Source organism: Mixophyes fleayi, chromosome 3 (genome assembly GCF_038048845.1).
Source record: "Mixophyes fleayi isolate aMixFle1 chromosome 3, aMixFle1.hap1, whole genome shotgun sequence".
NCBI classification, from domain to species: Eukaryota; Metazoa; Chordata; class Amphibia; order Anura; family Limnodynastidae; genus Mixophyes; species Mixophyes fleayi.
The window spans coordinates 134,331,860-134,357,597 of NC_134404.1; the positions used below are offsets into that span (position 1 = coordinate 134,331,860).

A 25,738-nucleotide genomic window follows, 5' to 3' on the forward strand; every position below is an offset into this window, starting at 1 on the left:
GCTATATGATATTTAGTGTTTGATATGAATATTAGATTAACAGACGACAATTATATTCCTATATTTGTATTGGAAAAAAACATTTATCACAAACCTGACAAATGGTGTAGTGGATTAATAGTCTCTAAAACTAAAGGTTGAAAGTTCCAATCCTGAACTTGAAATATATTTTTGAAGGATTGTTTTGCATATTTTATTTAATTTTTAATCATTTATTCATCTTTAGTGAACCTATATGGTAATAATTTCTTAGCCACATTTACCACAACAGATTACATCGTTTAATTGGTATGTTAAATTTGATTGTCACAGGAGAGAGTTAATTAATTATCTGGTTGTTGATTGGATGTAATGTGTTTAAAAGGAAGTCCAACTCTGGCAACACTATCTGTGATGAGATCACAGTGTTTGTGAAGAAACGCGTAAGCAGTCTGTTATTAGGACCAATGTGCATTTTAGATTGTGGATTTCATGAGGAGAAACACCAACAAAAGGTTTAGAGACCTAAAGGTTGAACGTTCAAATCCCAAACATGATATATTTATTTGAAGGATTGTTACAACTTACAAGATGACTATGTTCTACTAGTGCACTGTAGATCCAATGATACTATTGAATAGCACATCGGGTTCCTAATTAGAATAAACTGGACTTTTTTATTCGTTTTTAAATATTTCAAATTCTTTTTTACTATTGTGTGTATATATCGTTTGCATGTATTTTACATTAATTAAATTGATATATGTGGATTGATAAATCTGTGGTGGTATGATTTACTTGCGAATGCATATTCTTCCACAGTAATATTCAACTGAATTGTATAATTAACCATATTTAAAAATCAAATAACGTTATAGTTACTATATATTTCACATCCCACATTGTGATGTAGGAAAAATACATGTCACAGATGTATCATTTTCATACCATACAAAGGAAAAGCTGAAATTTGCAGCAGTCAGAAATCACAGAGGTGTGCATGGTAACCTTCAGTTATACCAAAGGTGAAAATCGCTATTGTTGTCATGCAATCAATGCATTTTAGCTTAATGTCTGTACAAGAGGGCAGTACAGTTTTTTATTAATTTTAATTTATCATCTTTTTTTAAACCAAGTAAAATAATGACACTTTCTTTAGATTACACTCTATGACTACTTATTTGGGCATGTGAATCCTGCAGACACAATTAGTTGAGAGTAGATTTTTTGGGGGGGTTTGTTTAATTTAATATGAGGATAGTAATGTGATCCTCATCAATGCATTTGAATAAATGGTTTCTCATCTCTGTTTGTTTAAAAAGTATGATATTAAAATTGAAACCATTTGCCAGTGAGTTTGCACTGGCTAAGACAAACTCCCCACAATCATTTATATTATCCTGTTTATGGCTACACGCCTAATTAATCTTATGAATAGAGTATTTACCACTACAGTACATACATGTAAGATGAGTTTTGGAGTTTCTCTGGAATTAATGTTTTTACAGTCACTGTCACTGATTTCTGAGACCTCTATGGGACACTACCCAGTGTGCGCCCAATTGGTGATATTTTTGTAAAATACAGACAAAAAAAACAAACCGTGGTTAAAAACACTTAAAGCTAAATATCTAGTAAATTAACAAGGCAGATAAACAACTTGATCCTCCTTCACCCTCACAAATGAGAAAGCTGCTTTAAGTACAGCATGTATTGTTTACATCACATATTTGTGTGTGCTTGTTTCAAAATATTCAGAAATTAGATATTACAAGCCAGATGTCTGTAGTATGAAACAGCTATTCGCCCATATGTCCCCCCCTGCCCACCAGCTATTCCATTACATGTCCCCACCTGCCCAGCAGCTATTCCTTTACATGTCCCCCCCTGCCCAGCAGCTATTCCTTTACATGGGCCCCCCCTGCCCAGCAGCTATTACTTTACGTCCCCCCTGCCCAGCAGCTATTCCTTTACATGCCTACCCAGCAGCTATTCCTTTACATGTCTCCCCTGCCCAGCAGCTATTCCTTTACATTTACCCCCCTGCACAGCAGCTATTCCTTTACATGTACCCTCACTGCTAATTTTTAATTTTTCTTTTTTTTTTCCTGCGATTTTTTTCGTTTCTTCCTTTTTTCCTGCGGGAGGGGGGAGGGGGGGTTGAGTCCAATTCGTTCATTGGTGGGGGGATGACGGCACGCCCGTCAGTCAGTGAGGAGAGTTGCAGAGAGGACCAAGCAAGAAGACAGAAGAGAAGAAAAGAAAAGGAAGAAGCTAACAAAAGGTAAGTAAAGAAACAGAGAGGCAAGGGGAGGAAAGCAGAAAGGGACAACTGCTATAAAGAAGGGGGGGAGAGACACAGAGTAAAAAAGAAGGGGGAGAGAGGCACAGAGTGAAAAAGAAGGGGGAGAGAGACACAGAGTGAAAAAGAAGGGGGAAATATGCACAGAGTGAAAAAGAAGGGGGTAGAAGCACAGAGTGAAAAAGAAGGGGGGAGAGGCACAGAGTGAAAAAGAAGGGGGGGAGGAACAGAGTGAAAAAGAAGGGGGGAGAGGCACGGAGTGAAAAAGAAGGGAGAGAGAGGCACGGAGTGAAAAAGAAAGGGAAGAGAGGCACGGAGTGAAAAAGAAGGGGGAGAGAGGCATGGAGTGAAAAGGGGGGGAAAGAAAGGCACAGAGTGATAAAGAAGGGGGGAAAGCAGCATGGAGGGCCAAGTGTGAGCATAAGGGGGCACAGTGTAGTTGTGATGAAGGGGCACAGTAATGTGTGTGTGATGGCACAGGGGGCTTGTTGCAATGTAGTGTGTATGAGGTAGGTGGTGGCTAATTAATGGGTGCTATTTTGTTTGTAGGGTGATGGTGAGGAAATTTAATAGTGGGGACTATTAATTTAAGATGGGGTGGTTTGGGGGCTATTGAATGTGGGGGTGAGTTTGGGGAGAATGAGGTCTATTTATTAAATGAGACTATGAATTATTTAATGGCAGTGATGGTTGCGGGAAATAGGTATTGCTGGGGCTGTTTGCAGGAAGGGAAATAGGCTTATTTATTAAATGTGAATACTATTATTTTAATGTTGGGGCTGGAGGAAGACCTAATTACTAATATGTGGGTGGTACTGATTTAACGCCGGGGCTGGCTGTAGTTTTCTAAATGTACCCATTTTTTTCCCAAATAGGACCCCCAACATCCCAGGATCCAGACAAGCCGCAACTAAAGAAACCTGCAGCCACAGGTGGTGAAAGTGAGAAGAACAGGTAGAAGAGAGCAGCAGAGTGTGTGAAATGTTGTGATTCTAGTGGGCCAATCCCAATTTTTGGTGACTGTTCAATGGTGAACACAACAATCCAGGTTTTTTTTCTGTAGGGGGGTTGCATGGCCTGGCCACGCCCAATGATGCACAGCCATGCTCCCAATTGTATGAACACACCCATCATCAATTTTGATACATTTTTTCACATTCTCAACTATAAGGGGTCCCCATGAAGTTGTTGTACCGGGGCCCTGAATTCCTCTTGGCAGCCCTGGCAATTCCTACACGTTCCCCCCTCTGCCCAGCAGCTATTCCTTTACATTTAACCCTCCTGACAAGCAGCTATTCCTTTACATTTACCCCTCCTGCCAAGCAGTTATTCCTTTACATGTACCCCCCCTGGCCAGCAGCTATTCCTACACATGTCCCCCCTCTGCCCAGCAGCTTTTCCTACATATGCCCCCACCCCCGCACAGCAGCTATTCCTATAGATGCCCCCCCTGCCCAGCAACTATTCCTACACATGTCCCCCCCCCTGCCCAGCAGCTATTCCTTCACATGCCCCCCACCGCTATAGATATATAGTAGATATAGTGACATTGGCAGGGTTATGCTAATCGCTTTCTTGGTCGTGAATAACTATGTAGGCATTTACATTGCAGTTTTCTTTGTTTGCAGGCTCTTAAACATGTCATCCAGTAAACTACAGCAAAGCCCAGACCACAAAAAGCTCATTAAGGCTGTGGATGGCAAACCATCGGTCTGCATCGCCTTGAATGGAATGAAATGCAATGGAGGATATTGCATTATTCATTAAGTGCTAACAGTACACGATTGTCGTACTTATTTTTGTCTAATGAGTTTCCTGTTACAAACCATCATGGGTGTTACCAAAGCATGGCAGACCTTTCTGTGGATACCTTCAAAGCATATATTGACTTTATAACCATTTACATTTCAACCCCAATTCATATTTTTTTAGAATGTGAGTTTACCCCATAGCAGATGAATAAGGCTGACAGGGAAAACAATTTTTCCATCTGAGTTCAGTAAAAGTATTGCTTTACGCTAGAACACTGCTCTACCTGACCCTCCATTACTTTCAGCAGCTACTCGGGAACTTTCACAGCAGCAGCCTCCTCCCCCGTGTACCATGTGACTAGAGCAGTCACATGACCTGGTGACGTCAGAACGAAGGTCCTTTCCATGAAGGAGATCTAGCCACTATCTATGTGGTTTCTGCCGTCACAATTGATGTCTCGCAGAAGAATCATGACTCAGGTAATAATTCTCATATGCTGTTACTAGATCATGCACGCTTTAGTTTAAAGCTGCACTACCATCTAGCAGTTACTTTTTATTACTTCTTTACACATAGCTGGAGTCCTGGTGGCTCCTCTGGTTCTTCTCACAGCTCAGGCTGGAAATCAGAGGGTTGCATTCGAGCATGTGGAACAATCACAAACTGCAATACGAAACAAACTGTGGCTTGTTAGTGGTCCTCAGTCAGGTTAACAAGCAGAGTCTCATGTAAAACGCCTCGTGGTGCATACACTGAGTCTGCAATCCGGAAGAAAAGGTTAATAACATTATGTTGAGTGGGTGGTAGTGTAGTCTTAATCATATCCCCTTTCTCCATTTTGGATGTTCTTTCCACGTGTGCAATAGTGAATCTTCTCAGACGGCCTGAGCTGACCTGATTGTGGCTATTTATTTTCACAGAAAAAGAAACATTTGATGGAAGGAAATGTGCTTTTGTGCTATGTTACTACCTTTTTATGTTTTGTTTTTTCTCTCCTAGCCTTTAGGCTCCACCATAAGAAAAATCCACTGGTTTGAGCTGCTAAGCATAACTCTAACAATTACTTATGTATTGTTTTGGTTTTCTGCACACTTGTCTTCTGACAAATTACCCTTTTCTGACTATAGTGGGAGTTCTGCCATGTGTGCCAGAGAAAGTCTCTCCAGACAGCTTGAGCTGGCATCGTGGCTGCTTGGGTTCGCAGTGAGAGAGATAGTTGCATAGTTTTTGTGACATAATGAATTGTTTTGTGGGGACCATATCTCCTGAGGGGGCCTGATATCACAGCATGTGACCTGGCAACTAATACAGGGCCTTACTTCATTTTGAGGCATGTTGGTTAGATGATGAATGGTATTGGCTTGTACAGGCACTCCTTTTCTAACTGTTAACTTTACCACTTCTACTATCATTGGGACTTGTGGGCATGTCCAGTTTGGTTGCTTATGTGACTGGCTAACTTGTTCAGTGATCTTGGCAATCGCAATGAAAGGGCATCTAAATGTGTTTGGCCAGAAATACATGTATTGCTGAGAAATCCATTAGTTTTGCCTCTTGGCATATAATTTTTTATGTTTATATTTGAGAAATGTATTCAATCCCTTAGATGTTGAGACTTTTTTCATTCCTGTACGAAGCTCCAGTTTGGCAATTTGTGGCGATTACATTTCGGTTGTTTTTCTGTGCAGTACCCATACAAATCATACCTTTGTTAATTGCTTTTATTTTAAAGACTGGTTTGGCATTAAGCTTTCGGGTTTGTGTTATGCAGTGTGAATTATCACTGTCTCCTGCACTTTCTGTGTTACAGGGTTGTCTGCTCCCAGCATTGATGTCTAACGGAAGCATCATGGTCTACAGGTAATAATTCTAATATGTTGTGACTAGATCATGCACATTTTGGTTCAGTGATGTCCTTCTCCACTGTGGGTATTCCTTCCATGTGTGCCAGAGAGAATCTCTCCAGACAGCCTGAGTTGGCCAATTGTGGCTGTTTAGGTTCGCAGCGAGAGAAACATTTCTGTAATGGGAATGTGTCTTTTGTTCTGCAAGAGGTTGCTTTTTAACTTCTTGCTTATATGTTTGTTTTTGTTTTTTCTTCAGTTGCTTGTGCTCCTTCATGAGAGAGGAATACTGGTAAGAACTACTAAACATAACATTTACCTTTTTCCTTCTGTATTTTTGTTTTTCTGCACACTGTCTTTTGACTGCTCCCATTTTATAACCATAGTGGGAGTTCTGCCATGTGTGCCAGAGAAAGTCTCTCCAGACAACTTGAGCTGGCCTCATTGTGGCTGCTCAGGTTCGCAGTGAGTGAGACAGTTGCATAGATTGTGTAGGGCGTTGCCCCTCCCCCTTTGACAATTAAGATATTGGTGGGGACTGGGGCATCTTTTCTGAAATGTAGACTCCAGAAACCTGTAGTTTCCAACCTACTTGGAATGATCTGCATTGGATGGACAACTTTATGCTAATTTGACATTTCATCTAATGCTGGATTTGATACTTCAGTTAGCAAAATGGGTTTTACAAACTCTTACAAATTCTCGTAGCAGGAAGGCTGGAAGCTGCAGATCAAGTAGTAATAAATCTAATAATAGATCTTGTAAATCTTATGCTAAACAAACATGCTGCAATATTGGTCAGTTGTCCATAGTGTGTGGCTAGAAATGAATTACTCTTAACTACAATACCCCAAAATTGATAGTTTCATTATTGGACATGTTGGTAAATGTGGTCAGAAGATGATTGGCATTAGCTGTGTGTGGACTTTTTCCAACACTTTGACACCATACAGTCTCTTATTGCCAACCTGTGGCTCCATAATATACACTATAGCTTCTTCTTGACACTGTTTAGCTCTGAGCCGGATCATCCATTTGGTAAAGCTAGGTACACACTACAGCAAAAATCAACGATGAGTGATTTTCCAACAACATGAGAAAAATAAAATCCTGATCAGCCTGCCGATTTATGTGTACACAATTACCTCCAGATGTCTGCTCTTCCTTCAAAAAAATTGTCTGCATGGTAACAACAATTCCTGTCTTGAATGGCAGGCTATAAAATAGGCTGCACACAGGAGAGAGAGAAGGGGAGAGTTACTGGGGAGGGAAGCTCCTGCACTCCTGTTATCTGGACAGGGTAATTACTCGTTTTAACTTTAGTGCCCCTTTCTTGTTAGCAACTCCTTCAAGGCTGACGGGCAATATTTCAGTGAGAGGTTTCCCTGCACATGTCTCTCCTTCTCTCTCTGCTGACAGACTGAACTATTGCGCTGCAGTAAGGTCGATCTTAGACACCACCCCCCTCTTTAAAGTGGTCCTACCCACACAGCACGGGGACTAGCACACAGGGCAGCATTAACCCTGCCTGCACCTCACAAAACATGGACAGTCTCCGGACCCGGGATACCAGCAGTAAAACATCTGCAGAGTGTATACAAGCAGTACAACCAATCATCTCAAACGAGGCTCTGAGCTTAGGAACGATCATTGTTCCAGGGTACACACACTACTGTGATATCTGGCCAATCAGTCGTTTATCGTCTGATTGTCCCAATACTTGGCTGAAAACAGTGTAGTGTATACCCAGCCTAACCTAGACTTCAACCAGTTATCTTTCCATGTGTTAACAAATGGAGGGGGCCTCAAACCAATATGTTGACTAGTGCCCCGTGGAGTCCTAATCATGCTCCCCCATATAGTTGCTTAATGATAATGTATTAGCAGTTAGCTGTCCCCATACTCTGATTATTTTAAGGAACTGGACTGAAAGAAGTACTGTTGTGCTGTGATTTGCTACATGCCACTAAGGCCGGGTGTGGTACATTTTTCCAGCTGAAATATTGCCAACAGCAGTTAACCGATTAAAAAAGAAAGACAAAAAAAGCAGATTACTGTAAGACCGACAGAGGAAATACAGACTTACCCTAAACATGGCTGATGTTAATTGCCACTTTAGAACAAGTCGGCTGTGGGATTCTCGTCACTTAAAATGGCTGCACTGACATTGCCGGTTTTAAGGGGGCAATGGTAGGATCTGCCTCGTCTATAATGTGGAACTCCTAACCGTAAGCCTTAATGTAACCCTAGAGCTAACTATTAGATTATAGACGCGGCAGGTCCTGCCATTGCCCCCTTAACACATCTTAAATAAAAATAAGGCCTATTGGATTTATTGATGTAAGCAACTTTCCTGCAGTGGCTGCAGAATACGCAGAAGCACACCACCATGTCCTATGATATGTTACTGATCCCCATATTCATTCTTTATCCCGGCAGAAGTTGCAGGGCATATTAATGTTGTGTACCCTATACTAGAGAGTTTATATAGCAGATGCTTGCCGATGGCGGTTACATTTGCAGAATAAACCATAGGGTCTGTCCCCAAACGCTAAGAAACTGGTGTGTTCCTTTTAATGAATAAAAGGAACCCCATTATTTTTTGCCAGGAGTGTCAAGGGTTTTCATGGAAAGGTCACATCTTTGTTTGCAAGCTCTTAAACATGTCATCCAGTGAACTACAGGAAAGGCAGACTACAAACAGCTCATTAGGGCTGTGGGTGGTAAACCTTTGTTATGTAATGTCTGTTTGCACCCCCTTGAATGGAAATAAAGTACAATGGAAGATATTGTATTAATCCTTAAGTGCTAACAGGATGAGATTTTTTTTACTTCTTTTCTCTGAGTTTTCTTGTTACAAAGCACTATGGCGGTTACCAAAATAATTTACATTTCTCCAAACAATGGAGACCTTCTTTCTGTGAATATCTAATGTTACCCATCATTAACTGCAACGCATGTATTGACTTTTGAACCCTCCATTAATACATTTTTAGAATGTTAATTTACCCCATAGCAGTTATTTTTCCACAACACATATTTTTTGCTGTTTTTTTTTTTTTTTTTTTTACCTGTTCTGTTACCTGTAAAGTAAAGAAATCTAAAGGTTCTGTTACCATAGAGAACTATACAAGGCTGATGTATGCTATTTGGTCAGCCAGAATAATAATCGGTACTCTCATGACTGTTTTGTAAAAAAAAACAAAGCTCTCAGAAAGCACTTGTTAAATTTGCCTAATTTCTTTCCAAGGCCCCCACCCCCAACCTTTATTATATTGCTTTTAAAGTACTGCAATCTGAAAGTGTTAAGTCAATTTGCTTTCCTCCATTGTTAGAATAGGACCTGCTGTGGAATTCACTATGGCATTCAATGGATGAATACAGCACAGCCAAAGCACAATTAGGATAGATCCCTGTCCATTAATAAGGTTCTCATTCAGTGTTTGCACTAAAACACACAGGACATGCAATTCAACTTTAGGAATATTCAGACTGCTGACATATTAACTAGCTAATGCATTTTAATGTGTCCTGTTTTTAAGGCTCTTCTCTGGGATTAATTGATGCCTGAAAAGCACCTCACAGGTGAATAAGCCTGACAGGGAAAACTATTTTTCCATCTGAGTTCAGTACAAGTATTGTAATGTTTGTTGCTAAAACACTGCTCTACCTGACCCTCCATTACTTTCAGCAGCTACACAGGAACATTCACAGCAGCAGCCTCCTCCCCTGTGTACCATGTGACTACAGCAGTCACATGACCTGGTGACGTCAGAAGGTCCTTTCTATGAAGGGGATCTAGCTACTACCCATTTGGGTCTGTTCTCACCATTGATGTCTTGCAGAAGAATCATAGCTCAGGTAATAATTCTCATATGTTGTTACTAGATCATGCATGCTTTGGTTTAAACCTGCACTACCATCTAGTAGATACTTTTTACTAGTCGTCTTCACCTAGCTGGAGTCCTAATGGCTCCCCCATGCAGCTATCTGTCCTGGGGCTCCTCCTGTTATTCTCACAGCTCTAACTGAAAATCAGGGGGTTGCAGTTGAGCATGTGGAACAATCACAAGCTACAATAAAAAAAAAAGCCCTTTGGTTTGTGATTGATCCTTAGGCTCAGGAGCAGAGCCACATGAAAAATACCTCATGGTGCATACCCTGGGCCTTCATGTAGGACGAAGAGGTTAATAAAATATACTGAGTAGGTGGTAGTGTAGTCTTAATGATATCCCTTTTTCCATTTTGGATGTTCTTTCCACGTGTGTCCGAGTGAATCTCCTCGGACAGCCTGAGCTGACCCGAGTGTGGCTCTTTATTTACACAGAAAGAAAAACATTTGATGGAAGGAAATGTGCTATGTTACCATGTTACTAGCTTTTTATGTTTTGTTTTTTTCTCTCCTAGCTTTTAGGCTCCACCATAAGAATAAACACTGGTAAGAGCTGCTAAGCATGACTCTATTACTAATTACTTATGTATTGTTTTGGTTTTCTGCACACTGTCTTCTGACAACTTCCCTTTACTGACTATAGTGGGAGTTCTGCCATGTGTGCCAGAGAAAGTCTCTCCAGACAGCCTGAGTTGGCCAATTGTGGCTGTTTAGGTTCGCAGCGAGAGAAACATTTCCATAATAGGAATGTGTCTATTGTTCTGTAAGAGGTTGCTTTTTAACTTCTTGCTTATATGTTTGTTTTTGTTTTTTCTTCAGTTGCTTGTGCTCCTTCATAAGACCAATACTGGTAAGAACTGCTAAACATCACATTTACCTTTTTTCCCTCCTGTATTTTGTTTTCTGCACACTGTCTTTTGACTGCTCCCATTTTATAACCATAGTGGGGGTTCTGCCATGTGTGCCAGAGAAAGTCTCTCCAGACAACTTGAGCTGGCCTCATTGTGGCTGCTCAGGTTCGCAGTGAGTGAGACAGTTGCATAGATTGTGTAGGGCGTTGCCCCTCCCCCTTTGACAATTAAGATATTGGTGGGGACTGGGGCATCTTTTCTGAAATGTAGACTCCAGAAACCTGTAGTTTCCAACCTACTTGGAATGATCTGCATTGGATGGACAACTTTATGCTAATTTGACATTTCATCTAATGCTGGATTTGATACTTCAGTTAGCAAAATGGGTTTTACAAACTCTTACAAATTCTCGTAGCAGGAAGGTTGGAAGTTGCAGATCTAGTAGTAATAAATCTAATAATAGATCTTTTAAATCTAATGCTCAACAAACATGCTGCAATATTGGTCAGTTGTCCATAGTGTGTGGCTAGAAATAAATTACTCTTAACTACAATACCCCAAAATTGATAGTTTCATTATCGGACATGTTGGTAAATGTGGTCATAAGATGACTGGCATTGGCCTGTGTGTGTGTGGAATTTTTCCAACACCTTGACACAATACAGTCTCTTATTGCCAACCTGTGGCTCCATAATATACACTATAGCTGCTTCTTGACACCGTTTATCTCGGAGCTGAATCATCCATTAGGTAACCTAGTCTACTGCATAAGCCCAGTGGGAACTGTGAGGCATTGATTACTCTAACCAGTTAGTGTTCATTTTTGGGCAAATGGAGGGGGTTTCGAACCAGTATGTTGAATAGTGCCCCATGGGATCTTATTCAGGCTCTTATTTAGATCCCCATGTAGTCTCTTAATAATACTGTATTAACCGTCTGTTGCTCCCTGAGTACTTTACGGAACTGGACTGAAAGAAGTACGAAATGATGTTCTGCAATTTGCCTACATACCACTAAGGCCCTACTTCTTGTTGAAATCTGAATGGCTGTAGTTTACTAGTTGATCTCTTAGGGAAGGGGTCAATTGTTACTGAAATCTCTGTTGATTTTATGGGGTGTGAGAGAAAAATGAGTGGAGATTTTACTGTAAAAATGTGCAGCCACGATGTTCCGAGGAACATGGCTCTAATTGAATTCCCCCCTTTGAATTCTGTTGCCAGCTTTAGCAAAAATAAATTTATTCAGCACCTCTATATCCCTGCCCACAGGTCTGATTTTCACATGGCAGGCATCATTTTTGGAGGTGATCTGGGGCATGGCCTACTGGGAAACGGGTGTGGTATGGATGTATCAAAATCATTTGGTGGACCCAGGGATGTGGCTTATGTATCCATTATTCTCCTTGATAACTGTGACATGTGACTTCCGCTATCTTTAAAATGTCACGCTACTGTTGCACTTCCTCTTAAGAACTCGCAACAGGCAGTCTGTTTGCTGAAAAAATAGTTATACCAGTGGAAGCTGCACAAGGAGTGTGTGAGCCCTAAAACATGTGCATCATACACACAATACAACTTTACTGATGTGGACTGTGGAAGAAGACTTGGTGCCATATTAGTCTCTGACCATACTACACTCTAGTCTCCTGTGGTCTAGAACCTGGAGATATGTATGTGTCCTGGAGATATGTATGTGGTTTTTTTTTTTTTATGTCCCAAAAGCACACCAATCATCTCATAAACTACACATGTATGGTAGCCCAGTTACTATTTTTAAATATGATTAAAGGTAGTTTATTCATGAGTTGGGGGGGATCCAAAAAGTGAATTTCTTTATTGTTTTTGTGTTGCCTTTGAAAAAGCTACTGTCTGTAGAATGAAAATATTGGCATTCACTGTTTCCATTTCCTTTCTTTTCTTTTTATATGAAGAAATGAATCCATAAGCTTAATCCTCCCCGGTACATGCCTGATATACTGATGTCTGCAGAAAACTATCAATGAGTTAAGCTCTTCCTTCATATACAAATGTATGCACGCTAATGCTTCTGCAATTCTACATTTTTATTTAGCAAAAAGGGTGATAAGATGTTATACTTTGACATTTACATTTTTGCACAGTACACATTCAGGTAGGAGTGCACTATTGAGTGTGTAGGAAGAACCATATTGATGCACAGGTGCAGAACGCGTCAAGTGGGCATCCTCTGTCAAACAATGAAAAATCATAGCATCTATGGAATAAAGAGGGTCAAAAATTAGATGTAATGACTTGCGTTCACTGGTATGGTGCATGCTATTTGTTGGATGGTAGTGTTACTACGATGTCAAATTTCTTACTGCTCTGTTTTATTTTCATTTCATCTAACATGCAGAAATGTCTTATTTTTCATTGACTTTCATGTTTTGCACAGCTCACCAAGTATAACCCTATCCTTTTTTGTTTAGTGCACCATGTAATGCTCTTTGTTTTCTAAGCGTCACAAAATTCCCATTGTTCCTCAATACTACTTACACTGGCCCTAGTAATTAGTGCAGATATCTGCTAACCAGACTTAATCCTCTGCAGGAGAAGGGGCTTCAAACAGGGCTAGGAATGACAGTGCCTGACTGGAAGTCTGCTGTGCCGTTCCCCAGTTTAAATATTTAAAAAATATTTAAAAGTATCAAATCAAAATATACAAGGGTTCTGCAGCGTTACACATAAGGAGATAGAATGTACAACCAAATACCATAAGTATAAGTGATAAAATTCTGTAAATGCATACAATAAAGTGACATTATTGCAAACTGCAAAATGACCTAATTACTTAAGAACAACACTAGGTGAGAGGGCCCTGCTCGTGAGAGCTAACTTTCTAAAGGGAATGGCAGGACACGGTGAAACAGAGGTGGGCAGTACGGAGGCTGGTAGGCTTGAATGAAAAGATCAGTTATAAGAGCACCATTGAAGCTTTTGAGACTGGTAGATAGTCTAATTGGGTGTGGGAATGCGTTCCAGTGGATAGTAGCAGTGTAGGAGAATCATGAAGGCAGGAGTGGGAAGAGGTAATAAGTGAGGTGGTGGTTCATTGGCTGCATGATCAAGAAGTGTATGGGTGTGGAAATTAGGTTGTAGAAGTAAGGGGGAGAGGAATGGTTGAGGGTAAGCAGTTTGAGTTGGGTTCTGAAGTGGCCAGGGAGCCAGTGTAGCGTTTGTCAGAGAGAAGTGGCAGACTTAGAGCGGTAAGAGCAGAAATTGAGTTGCGCAGCAGTGTTGAAGACTGATGGAAGTGGGTAGAGAGAAGATGCCAAAGAGGAAAAGGTTACTGTAATCACTGTGAACAATAACGAGTGAGTGGATGTGTGTTTTTAGTTGCATCCAGTGTGAGAAAGGGCCTGATCCCTGCGCGGATGAAAGGAGCATGATTGAGAAAGGGACTAAATGTTGGGGATGAAGGAGAGGGAGGAGTGGAATTTGACTCACAGGCAGCAGACTTGATGGATAGAGGAAGAGCGTGTTATTGTCATAGAGAGGGGGAGTGGGGAGACGCAAAGATTTCCATCTTAAACATGTCCAGCTTAAGAAAGTGCTGGGACATTCAAGAGGCTATGGCTGATGGACCACTGTAGACATGAGAGGGTAGTGAAATTGTAGAGGGAGAAGACCAGTGGGCCAAGAACAGACAGTTGCTCAATACCTAGAGGGAAAGGTGGATGCGTGGTAGAGACCGAGAAGGAGCAGTTGGTGAGATAGTGGGCCATGCAAGGCCACTGTCGCAAATGCCAATGGTGTTGAGAGGGTAGTCACCAGTGTTGAATACCTCAGAGCGATCTAGAAGGATGAGTAGATATAAATTTTTCCTTCGATATGGCAGTGAGGAGCTCATTAGTGAGCTTGCTTAGGGTTCAAAAACCAGATTGGAGCAGATCTAGGAGACAGAAGAGGAAGGTAGTGTGGCGGTTGTAGACAGTCTGCTCAAGAAGACTGGAAGCAAAAGGAAGGAGGAGTTGGGGCGGTAGTTAGGCAGGATCAAGGGAGGGAATATTGAGTATGTGGGGATAAACATTGGGAGTGTTTTTGAATGAGGAAGGGGAGGTACCAGAGGAGAGGGATGGAGGAAGTCAACATTGGAGTGCTACTTCCTCCAGAGACGGTAGGTGGTGCAAGAACACTTTTATGTAGCATATCAATGTTTGTTTATAGCAATATTTTTGCCACAGGTAGCTATTAAAGGCACCTGTAGACCAACCTCTTACAGATGTATTAAATTGACTTCCTGAAATTGTTGTGCAGATAAAGCTATAGGTGCAACCCATGTCTTACTATAGATTCTGCTAGCTCAATATTAATTCTGTGATGACAGTTGCCTTTAGATAGCATCATAATTTTCAGCTGTGCAGTAATACAGACAAACTGAACGTATAAAAAAAACAGCACTGGTGAGGTGGTGCTGCTAGAGATTTTAACAAAACACAAGGCACACATTTATTTGATTTTGTGGACCAGCTAAATAACCTAACATTTTTGTAGTTACGTTTTTTTGTGCATCTTTTTTGTGTATATTCTTTTCAGTTAGTGGAGTGTTTCTATGAAATGAGGTTTATTCATTCTCTGCACATGTTCAGCTGTTTAAGTTATTCCTTAAGTTTTGGTATGCAGCTCCTTGAACATTTCAGTAGCTTTTCTCTGAATGCTTTCTATTTTATTTTATGTCTTTGTTTTGGTGATAGGGGTTCCAGAACTGTACAGAATACTCAAGGCGAGGTCTTGCCAATATAAAGTGGCAATGTAACCCTTCCTCTTCCTGCTTACATTACATCTTCTTTTACAGACAAGTATTCTACAAGTTTTTGACTACACTGCTTGCTTACCTTGATCCCTTTCCGCTGGTATTATTGACATTAAATCGCCATTTATTCTGTATTCTGCTTCTCAAATTTAATGGCATTTATTTTAAAATATATTTGGGACATAAAAATAAAGTTTTCAAACTTTAGTCAATTCCTCTGTTCTCTAAATTGCTACTCATTGGATTTGATCCTTCTGGGATATCAACTGTTATAGGTCCTATCTGTAAAAAGACATGCATTCCCTTGTGGTCTACAAATTTCCCAAATGAATGCACTAAACAAAACATGACTCAAGATTGATTCCTTGATTTCTCCAGTAAGTTGATTGCAATAATTTCTGTCCTTTTAACAATGCCATTGTCTAGTTAAATCCAAATCTTTTTAGTTTCTTAATTTGTTGCGCAATACCGTACCAAATGCCTTGCTAAATGAATGTACACAGAGAAGTGTGGCCTGTATGTAGATCATGCTAGTGGAATTGACATTTTTAGCATTGCACTCTAACCAACTGAACGAGCCAGTCCGTGTGTTGTCGTATTTAATAGCAGTGGAAATAAATCTGCTTAGAATATACGTGTTTGTTTTATTTGTAGACCCAATATGTCAGCTTCTGCTTGCTGTTTGTATGAATGGATTAGTAATAATTTCAGGTGAAGGCATATTCTTGGTGTGTGCAATATTTTGTCCCTGTATCTGTTCTTGTAACTTATGGTGTACCTTTTATTTTATTTTTTCCTCCTTTAGCTCTTGGATTAATTAAAAGGATGCAAATCACAAAGAAAATGTCTCTCTGCTTAATTGTGCCTAGCAGAGGGGACTACACATTGGACATAGTTTCAATCTTTGCAGGTTATGGGCAAACTAATGGGGGTTGTATATGTAATGTCTTAGCCTGCTCTTACATATTCTTGGACCTGTCAAAGTTACATTGTTGTCAGAGTTCTGAATCTCTTATCTGTGTATTGAACTTATCAGTCCTACACTTATTCACTGTAAATGCTTTTCTAAAGTATCCACAATCTCATCAACTTCAGTTACTTATGACTCTCAATCCAACATGTTTTTCAAAAAACAAAATGTGTGTATGTGTAAATTCAAAGTTTGGTATGCATAAGCATGCGCCTGACAGCACTGACACAAGCCTCTATGAGAACGCTCTGGGGTCCAAAACACAGAGCTCAACAATTTATACACTGTACAGTTGTAAACGTAGTTACATCAGAGGTACAGTTACAGTTGTAAGGTCTTCGTTCATCGGTTGAACTTTCAGGTACTCTACTTGGCATTGGTGAGTTCCTCTGGTCATTGTTCTTGGCACTGCCAACTGTCCTTTCTTCAGGCTCCTGCCTCTAGACCTGTATAACTGTTTGTTTTTATGACCCCTGTATACTAGCTATTTGATGTATGAAATAGTGATATTGTTTATAACTTGCGTTCTCAAGGTGCGAATGCTACACATATAACTCCAGAATTTTTTCCATAAAATTGCGAGCAGAATAATACCATACTCAATGTATTTCAGACGTCTGAAACATTTTTTAGCTTTTTCACCATATTATATTTTATATGAAAGTTTGGAAAATACATTAAACACATTGAAATATTTTAATAAAATGTATGTTGTATGTCGCAGCTGTTTGTAGTGTACAGAAAATATCGATTACCAACTTCGTCTAATTATTTAACTTTGACAGGCCATATTTGTGAGTATACCTAACACTTACCCATTCAAGATGTCATTGCAGGATCTCAGTAGTACACTTCATTTTCTGTGATATTTGTCCCTCTTAGTATCATTACACTATCTGTGGATATCCGTTGCGTTATCATGAGAGAGTCATAATTCCAGAAATTACTTTAGAAAACATATACCTCTGAAGCTCGGAGTTAACCATTCATATGACCTACACCCACATATATAATACATTGAAAGGATATAAGGCACAATATAATATGTTACAATACACAATTTTGTATTAAATTTCCTTATGCCTAGTATTTCCATCTGTCCAAGGCAAGTCTCAGCTTCTATATCATTTAAACAATAACCTAGAGGAACTTTCACAACACCATCTTATGTCTGTTACATGACCTAACTTTTGATATCCTTCAGTCTTTCAAGTTAAATGCACTCAAATATTGTCTGATCATTCAGTTAATCTTCCCAGCACTCAAGTTTTTTTGTGTGGAAAATTCAGACTCTGCAGAGACCGGTCTACATAGTATTGTCGAATTCTCAAACTAGGGGACCTAGTAATATTATATCTCCCTTCTATTGGCCTCCCACACCATAATTCGAGTACCTCAGAAATATTTAGTGCATAGAGAACTAGTCTGTGACGACTATGTAGTAGATCTAATGACTGTTATTTTCTGTTGAATTCATGTTTGTCAATGTATAGTGTATGTAAGGCTTGTAATGCATAATTTTTTCAAGGCACCTCCGAGCCACAATAATTAGCAAGTAATCCCCCGCCTTCCTTATTACCGGCCGTGGCAACCCTATGAGATTGCCGCGGCACTCTAGGGAACCATGGCACACAGTTTGGGAACCACTATTGTAATGTGATCTCAATGTGTGCTTTGCTAGATGACATGAGTTTGAACTTATGCAAGTGTCACTAATCTGTTAAAAATAGCCAGACCAGGGAGAGATGATCTTGGAATGTTGTAAACCATATAGCTACTCGAGCAGAGGTGAGAATTCAAGGTCCTGTGGACATTCACGATCTCGGGACATCCCTAGCTCACTTCGAAAGCTCTGTGTCATTTGGAGATCGGTTTGTGCTTATTGACAGCTAAACTCCAAAGTTAGGGGGTGAAAGATATGTGGAAAAAGGTTTAAAATCTTCTGACTTTGACAATAATGTGTGCAGGAGGTCTACCAAGACTGAAATGTCCTGTATTTTTCAATTGTGTTCCCTCACACACCAGGGGCTATATTTACTAAGCTGCGGGTTTGAAAAAGTGGGGATGTTGCCTATAGCAACTAATCAGATTCTAGCTGTCATTTTGTAGAAGGTACTAAATAAATGAAAGCTAGAATCTGATTGGTTGCTCTAGGCAACATCCCCAGTTTTTCAAACCTGCAGCTTAGTAAATCTAGCCCCAGGTCTCATCTAGTAAGTAGTGACTCTGATTTTATTTTCTATTTTAGTTTTTGAAACTTATTTTTGCAAACATATTGTATGTATTGTTGTTTAATTTTTGTAACTAAGCCTTGGAACCATTTTTCAGATTAAATAAATTTAATCTAGTGTATTCTCCGTGCTTCTTTATGAATTTACGAAGCCCATGGAGGCTCATGCTACATGTGTATATGATTTTTAAGTATGAAACATTTAATAAGTGGTTCTGGTGAATGTAAGGACACCATAATAAATCCTTTGGGGTGGCAGAAAAGGTGCATTCATTGCTAAGTGACTAAGGTGATGCCAGTCACGGGCAGCTGTTCAGATTGCTGTATTTGGGACAGGTTCGGTGTTCGTGACATAGTCCTACATAATTTTGTCTGAGGCACGTGATGGCACACCTAGTATTTAGTTTGGTCTAAGAGCTTACCTACAAAGGTCGAAGAAAACTGAATCTCTGGCGCTAATAAGTCCCAAATAAACGTATAAGGATTATTAAAATCTAGGCAATAAGTGCAGCAACTCAGAAAGGAGGTAGTGTCAAACCTCCATACAAATATAACAAAAACAAAAGGAGAGTTGCGCAAAAATCGCCTGGTATGACATTTATTAAATCAGATCACATGAGATTAACCTATGTACAACCTTAATAGATCAATAGGTGTTTGTCTCACAATAGTAATAGCATATAAAATTAGCAGAAATATACACAATGCTTATGAGGAGTAAGACATTAGGCATCACATAGCTCCCAATGAGAGAAACATTTGATCCAAATGCACTTAGACCTCAATAGGTAGTGTCCGGTTCGAATAAGGACATCCAATAGCCGAAGCAATTGAGGTTAAGGATAGGAGTAACTCTTTGAGAATCCTTTATAGCCGTAGAGAAATTAAAAGAATGTCACTTCCAATACATGACCTATAGGATCAGAAATTGCCTCTTTTGGTGAAGAGGAATAAAGTAGCTTCGATGTCACAAATGCGGTTATAAGGTCATAAATCTGCAAACAAATTGTCACCATAAATAGCTGGGGTTAGGTATGAAATGGGTACATAATAGATGAAAGCTTCTTACCGCCTGGACTGCTAAACTTCGGCAGACATCACGTACCTCCACAGATAACGTGTTCTTACCACCAGCAGGTAATATCCTCACATCAAGGAGCAGTGCTGCATGAAACTGGTGTTTATTTAATCGATCCAGAGACGGACTGAGTGACCTCTTCGGTGCGCACCAATGCGGATAGACTTACAAATGACGTGACTATAGGTTCCGTTTGTGATACAAACTAACTGTTCCCTTTGTGAGCCCAGCAAAGGGAACAGTTAGTTTGTATCACGTGATTTGTAAGTCTATCCGGATTGGTGCGCACCGAAGAGGACACTCAGTCCGTCTCTGCATTTGGATCAAATGTTTCTCTCATTGGGAGCTATGTGATGCCTAATGGCTTATGTCTTACTCCTCATAAGCATTGTGTATATTTCTGCTAATTTTATATGCTATTACTATCGTGAGACAAACACCTATTGATCTATTAAGTTTGTACATAGGTTAATCTCATGTGATCTGATTTAATAAATGTCATACCAGGCGATTTTTGCGCAACTCTCCTTTTGTTTTCGTTCTAAGAGCTTACCTGCCAAAGAATAAAAATGATTCTCATGGATGGTTGCCCAAGTCCAAATTTATTACTGGACTGGCATCGCTGGATGCATCGCTCTTCAACTATGGGGTCATGGTACTTACAGACACAATATTCTTCAGACAATAGCCCTTCACAAGGTCTCCGAGCTCCAAGGTTAGCAGACCTTTTCTTTACACCCATATTGAATAGTGTAATTGGCTGAACCGATTGTGTTAAGTTCTCCTTCATCCTCCGTATCACTACCTGAACCAGTCTATCACCTGATCACCATTGCAAAAATAGAATGTCTTGATGGGAGAAAAAAAAAAAAGGATGAGAGAAACACTGAAAAGGGAAAAACAGCTGCTCAGTGATGTAAGTCTATGCAAAGTCCTTGGCTCAGGTGTTAATAACTGCGATCTTAGGTCTCCCAGAACAGATTCGCAAGTGCCATCCTTGGCTATTTTGAACCTTCTCCGGGTTGTTGACTTCTGTGCAGTAGATGGAACGGATCCAAGCGTCTCAGCTGCTTTCAGAGATTTGGTGCTGGTCATCAACACTTGGAACGTGCTTTCTCACCTGTCTCTTAAACAACTTGAGCGTAGGAAATTACAGTCCATAACATATTCTCCCAGTACAACATCATGACAGTTAGTGCAACATATCCGGCGCCAGTGTTTCCAACGTCCTTTGTCTCTGTCTTTCTGTTTGCTTCTCTTTATAAGATTTTGAACAGTCTCTTCATTACGTTTTAACTCCGCTCGGGAATCTACCATCAAGTATGTTGTTTGTTAAAAGTATTTCAAAAGGCGATAGGATAAGAGGCGGTTTAGGAGTGGTTCTGATAGTGGGGACGATTAGTGGCAAAATCTTCCGGCCACTCCAATCTAGTTTCAAATATCTCTCTATTCATTTCATTCTTGATAGTACCATTTTTCCCTCTCTATTTTCCCACTGGCTTGTGTCCTATAGGAGTATGTAAAGTATTATCAAATGTCCATAAGTTTGACACATGATCTGAAACAAATCACCAGTAAAATGAGTACCCCTGTCACTTTTTTTTTTTATTGAGATTTTAGTACACTTGAGGAAAGCTTGTGGGGTACAGAAAGGAAAAAATAAAGGGGAGTGGACCAAAGATAAGGGGAACAGATACATGAATAAGATAGCATAACAGTGTCTTCCAATTAATACAGAGGATATCAGAATTATAAAGGTGAAAGTCAATATTTAATATTTATTCTAAACAGACAATACCATAAAACACTGGTGGCAATTGTAGTGTTTCTTTAGGCGCCAGTAAGTGCTGCAGTGTTATTAGGCATTAAGAAGAAACAACATGGAGATATAGGGAAGAGGAAGGATGAAAGACATAGGGGTGTTAGTATAGGAGGGTGGGAAATAGAAAGGGAGATGTGATCAGAGAGAGGAGTCGAGTTCTCAAGCCTAGTCAGGTAGAAATTACATAAGCAGAGTTTCTGAATCAAAATATTCAGTCCAGAGGCTAAGTGTATCAAGCAGAGTGTTTTCCGGCGGGTTTGAAAAGTGAAGATGTTGCCTATAGCAACCAATCAGATTCTAGCTGTCATTTTGTAAAATGTACTAAATAAATTATAACTCGAATCTGATTGGTTTTTCAAATCCACCAGAAAATTCTCAGCTTGATACATTTACCCCCATTAGTGCCAAGTAGATAAATTGTTTGGGACGTTCATGAAATTGGCTGGTAATATGTTCAAGTTTATGGATTTGCCAGATATTTTTGATTAGGGATGTAATAGAGGGGGGTTCTGAGTACTTCCAGTTCTGAGCATCTAGCTGCAGTAACAATGTGTGATTTGAGTTTCCAGATCAAGTTATGGATTCCAGGAGGCCGGCGAGGGAGGTGAAAAAAGGACAGATGAAAGGTGAAGAAGAGGGGCATGATCCTAAAAATAAGGTCAGACATCTCTCGCCAATAGGGCTCAATATTTGGAAAACTACCAAGCGTGGGATGAGGTTCCTCGTTGGCCACAGTTCTGCCAGCACAGATCCAACATATGATCGGGATATATTGTTTTGAGTCTAGAAGGGACCAGATACCTTCAAAAGAGAAGTTTTTAGGAATTCACATTAATTAGAGTACAGATGGAGGATTTAGCAGTGGCTTCTTGAATGGCCATCCAATCCTCAATGTCAAGCATCTCATTCATGTCCTCCCAGCGGAGCTCGTGAGGTACTTTATCTTTTGAGATTGTGGTTCATTAGACGCGAATAGAAGGTAGAAATAAGTCCTTTGGAGGAGGACTGATGTAGACAGAAAGTCTCTAGGGTGAAGGGAGTACAGGGGAGTCTCAGGTCAATAAGGGTGTTATGGAGGTGTCCTATTTGGAGGTATTGATAAAAAGAGGCGGTCGGTAGATGAAGGTTATCGCGAAGCTCAGAAAACTCTTGGGAAGAAGCCCATTGGAACAATATTCAGCAGGAATTTAAAGTTATGTCTTGTCCAACCAAAAAAAAGCCTTAGGATTGATACCCGGAGGAAAGGAGGGGTTATGCTATAAGGGGTCATCCACTTAGGGTTGCTTATTAAATTAAAGGTACAAGTACAGTATTTCCATATAGAAAGAGAAAAGTGGAGATCTGCCCTCAACACCTTCTCTCAACCATTGTTCAGAGTCAGGTCATTAGAGAGCGTAGGAGGAAGACTTGTAGGATATCCGCCTCCACATCTACCCACATTCTGAGTTAGTGTGGGCCAGAACTATTTGAGTAAGATGGGCAGCTAGGTACTACTTATGGAGGCAAGGAAGGCCAAGACCAGTATTAAGGGAATGTCAAAATAGAACTTTTTGATGGACTCTAGGACATCTGCCCGAACAAATAAAGCGAGAGATACTAGACTGCATGTCTGAAATAGGAGGAGGGAACACGCACAGGGAGGATTTGAAATAGATAGTCTGGGAAGCAAATTCATCTTTGCTGCAGCAACTTTGTACATCCTAGATATAAAGAGGGAGTTCCAGGAAGTCAGGTCTCGCTTTAAGGATACAAATAAGGAAGGAAAATTGGTTGTAAATAGGGTGTCCAATTGTTTGGTCAATTAGATCTCACAAGTAATTTTTTGAGGTTGTCACTTAAAGTTTAAAGTCAGTTTGGAGGCTTGCTGAACAGCAGGTGGACACTTGAGGAATAAGGCTTCAGTTTTATCTGAATTAATTAGATAGAAGACCATATTCCCGGAGTTCGGCCATGAGGTCGGTTAGGGATATGTGAAGGCTCGTCAAAGTGAGAAGAACATCATCTGCATAAAGTTCGAGTTTAGATGTTAAGGAGTCAGTGGGAACACCTGTGATATTTGGGTTATTACAAATCTTGGCTGCCAGGGGCTCCATTATCAAGGCAAAAAGGAGCAGGGTAAGGGACAGCCCTGACGTGTACTGTTGCAGTTCGGGAAGGAGGGAGAAATACATCCGATGGCAAGAACTGAGGCAGATGGTTTAAAATAGAGAGAAGCGATACCTTTTAAGAAAGGAGCCATATATATATATATACCTGTGGAACGAAGGACCTGTTGCATGAAGGCCCACAAGATTCTGTCATAAGCTTTCTCAGCATCTAGGGCCACTACCAGAGCAGGGATCTTACGAGAGTTAGCCTAGTGTATTTTATCGATGGCCCTCCTTGCAGCTTGGCGGTTGGGTATAAAGCCAACCTGATCTGGATGGACCAACGACGGTAAACAACGAGTGAGTCTGTTGGCCAGAAGTTTGGCAAGCAATTTGAGGTCTACACTTAAGAGGGAAATTAGCCTGTAGCTCATACATAAGGTGGAATCTCTACTCTCTTTAGGAATCGCCACTATATTTGCTCTAGTGGTAGAGCCATCAAATTTTTTGCCTTGAAGAATTGAGTTAAACAGATCAATAAGCATAGGGGAAAGGGCTGGTAGTAATTTCTTATAATAATGGGTTGTAAAACCATCTGGGCCATGAGCTGAATCGTTTCTAAGGGTCTTCACGTCTGTTTGAGTTCTTCCGCGGAGAACTCTCTGTGTTAAGGAAGTCTAATTGAGATTCATAGAGGGTTGAGAGATGGCATTGTAAAAAATAGTATTCGATTCTACTTTGGAGGTCATAAAGTTGAGCATAAAAGTCACGGAAGCGGTTAGCAATTCTTTGGCAATTTTAAGCTTTTCGGGTGGACGAATCCTGTATGTACATTATTCTATTGCATGTTCTTATAGACCTAAGGCGACGTGCTAAAAGAGTCAGCTTTGTCCCTTTTCTCATAAAAGGACAGAGCCAAGTCTGTGACTCTCTGGAGGACCTCTGGGAGGAGGGAGGAGTTGGAGAGGCGTCTAAATTCTCCTCCAAAGTGGTGTTAAAGTCGCCTCTGATTATGATCTGGTCTGTAGCTATCTGATGAAGTTTAGTAAAAACTTTTCAAAAAGTCACCCTGACCCACATTGCATAAAATGTGGGAAATGTGACAGACGTTTGCAAGAGCGTACCTGTAATAATGATATCTCCCCTGTTCATCTAGGATCGTGGAATACGGGGTAAAGGGGACGGAGTGGTGAATCAAAATGACAGTCCCATTGATTTTTGGGTCTGCCATTGGCCTAATAGGCTTGTGTGTAGGACGGGTTCATGAGCACTGGGTGTGAACGGGTGAAATGAGTCTCCAAGATTATTTGCGCTTTTAGTCTTTTAAAATATTGCAGATATAGTGTGCACTTCTGAGGGACATGTAGCCCATTAACATTCAGGGAAAGGAGTTTAAGGGTCATGGTTAAAATAAAACATGGGTGCAAAAGCTATGTAGGGAGAGAACTTGTTTTCCATATACAAAAGTGAGGAGGGAAGCCAGGGGGGATGTTAGTAAGGGAAAGGAGTGGGTGGAGGGAGGAAATCAGGAGATGGGCAAGTCAATCTCAAGTCCTTTGGAAGCTGAGGGACACATCCTGTGTGTTAATATGTATAGTGGGGGAAGCGGTCGGCAGCAAGCCGGGCCAGGGTTAATGTAAAAGAGGGATCAGAAGAGAGGGGTAGAGTTCAAGGGGGTAAACACCTTGAATAAAAACATTAATAAATCTTGTAGCGTCATGATGGGACGAGCCTTCCGCAGTCTGGGGATGAGACCAGAAAGGGAGCGGGTGCCTCGTAGAAGTGGGAGTCCACAGAAGGTTCGCCCCGGCACAAACAAAAAGCAATCAATCACTAACAAAAGGAACATCTGTTTTTTTTTGTTTTGTTTTTTAATTCTTTATTTAAAGAGGAAACAACAGGAAAAATGCAAACAGCATAATGCTCAAAAAGAAATATGAATGTACAAAGTGTTTCCCCTAAGTTTTATGTATTATATCAATGGGAAGCGGGTTAGGGGTAAAGAATTGGAGATGAAGGGAGAGGGGGGGAGTTGGAAAGGCACTAACAGCATCTGGAATATTGCTAAGAACAATATGTGCAACACGTCTGGGGACAAAATGTCCCATTTAGTTATAAAAATCAAACATCAGCAAGGACAAGATTCTTCCTCACCATGCAC

The 25,738-nt window shown here is 40.4% G+C and overlaps 2 long non-coding RNA genes across 4 annotated transcripts in view; both read left to right on the top strand.

Moving 5' to 3' along the window:
* Window positions 1–25,738, top strand: part of LOC142144026 (uncharacterized) — a 995,146-nt gene that overhangs the window by 662,814 nt on the left and 306,594 nt on the right. The gene's annotated exons all lie outside the window — the stretch shown is intronic.
* On the top strand, window positions 4,439–10,664 carry LOC142144021 (uncharacterized). 2 transcript variants are annotated; one of them, XR_012689637.1, is made up of 7 exons: window positions 4,439–4,512; window positions 5,844–5,893; window positions 6,137–6,169; window positions 9,420–9,462; window positions 9,569–9,738; window positions 10,285–10,315; window positions 10,589–10,664. It is a non-coding gene; the product is annotated as an uncharacterized LOC142144021 (long non-coding RNA). The 2 variants fall into 2 exon arrangements; XR_012689636.1 differs by lacking the exon at window positions 9,420–9,462 and having other exon boundaries at window positions 10,589–10,657.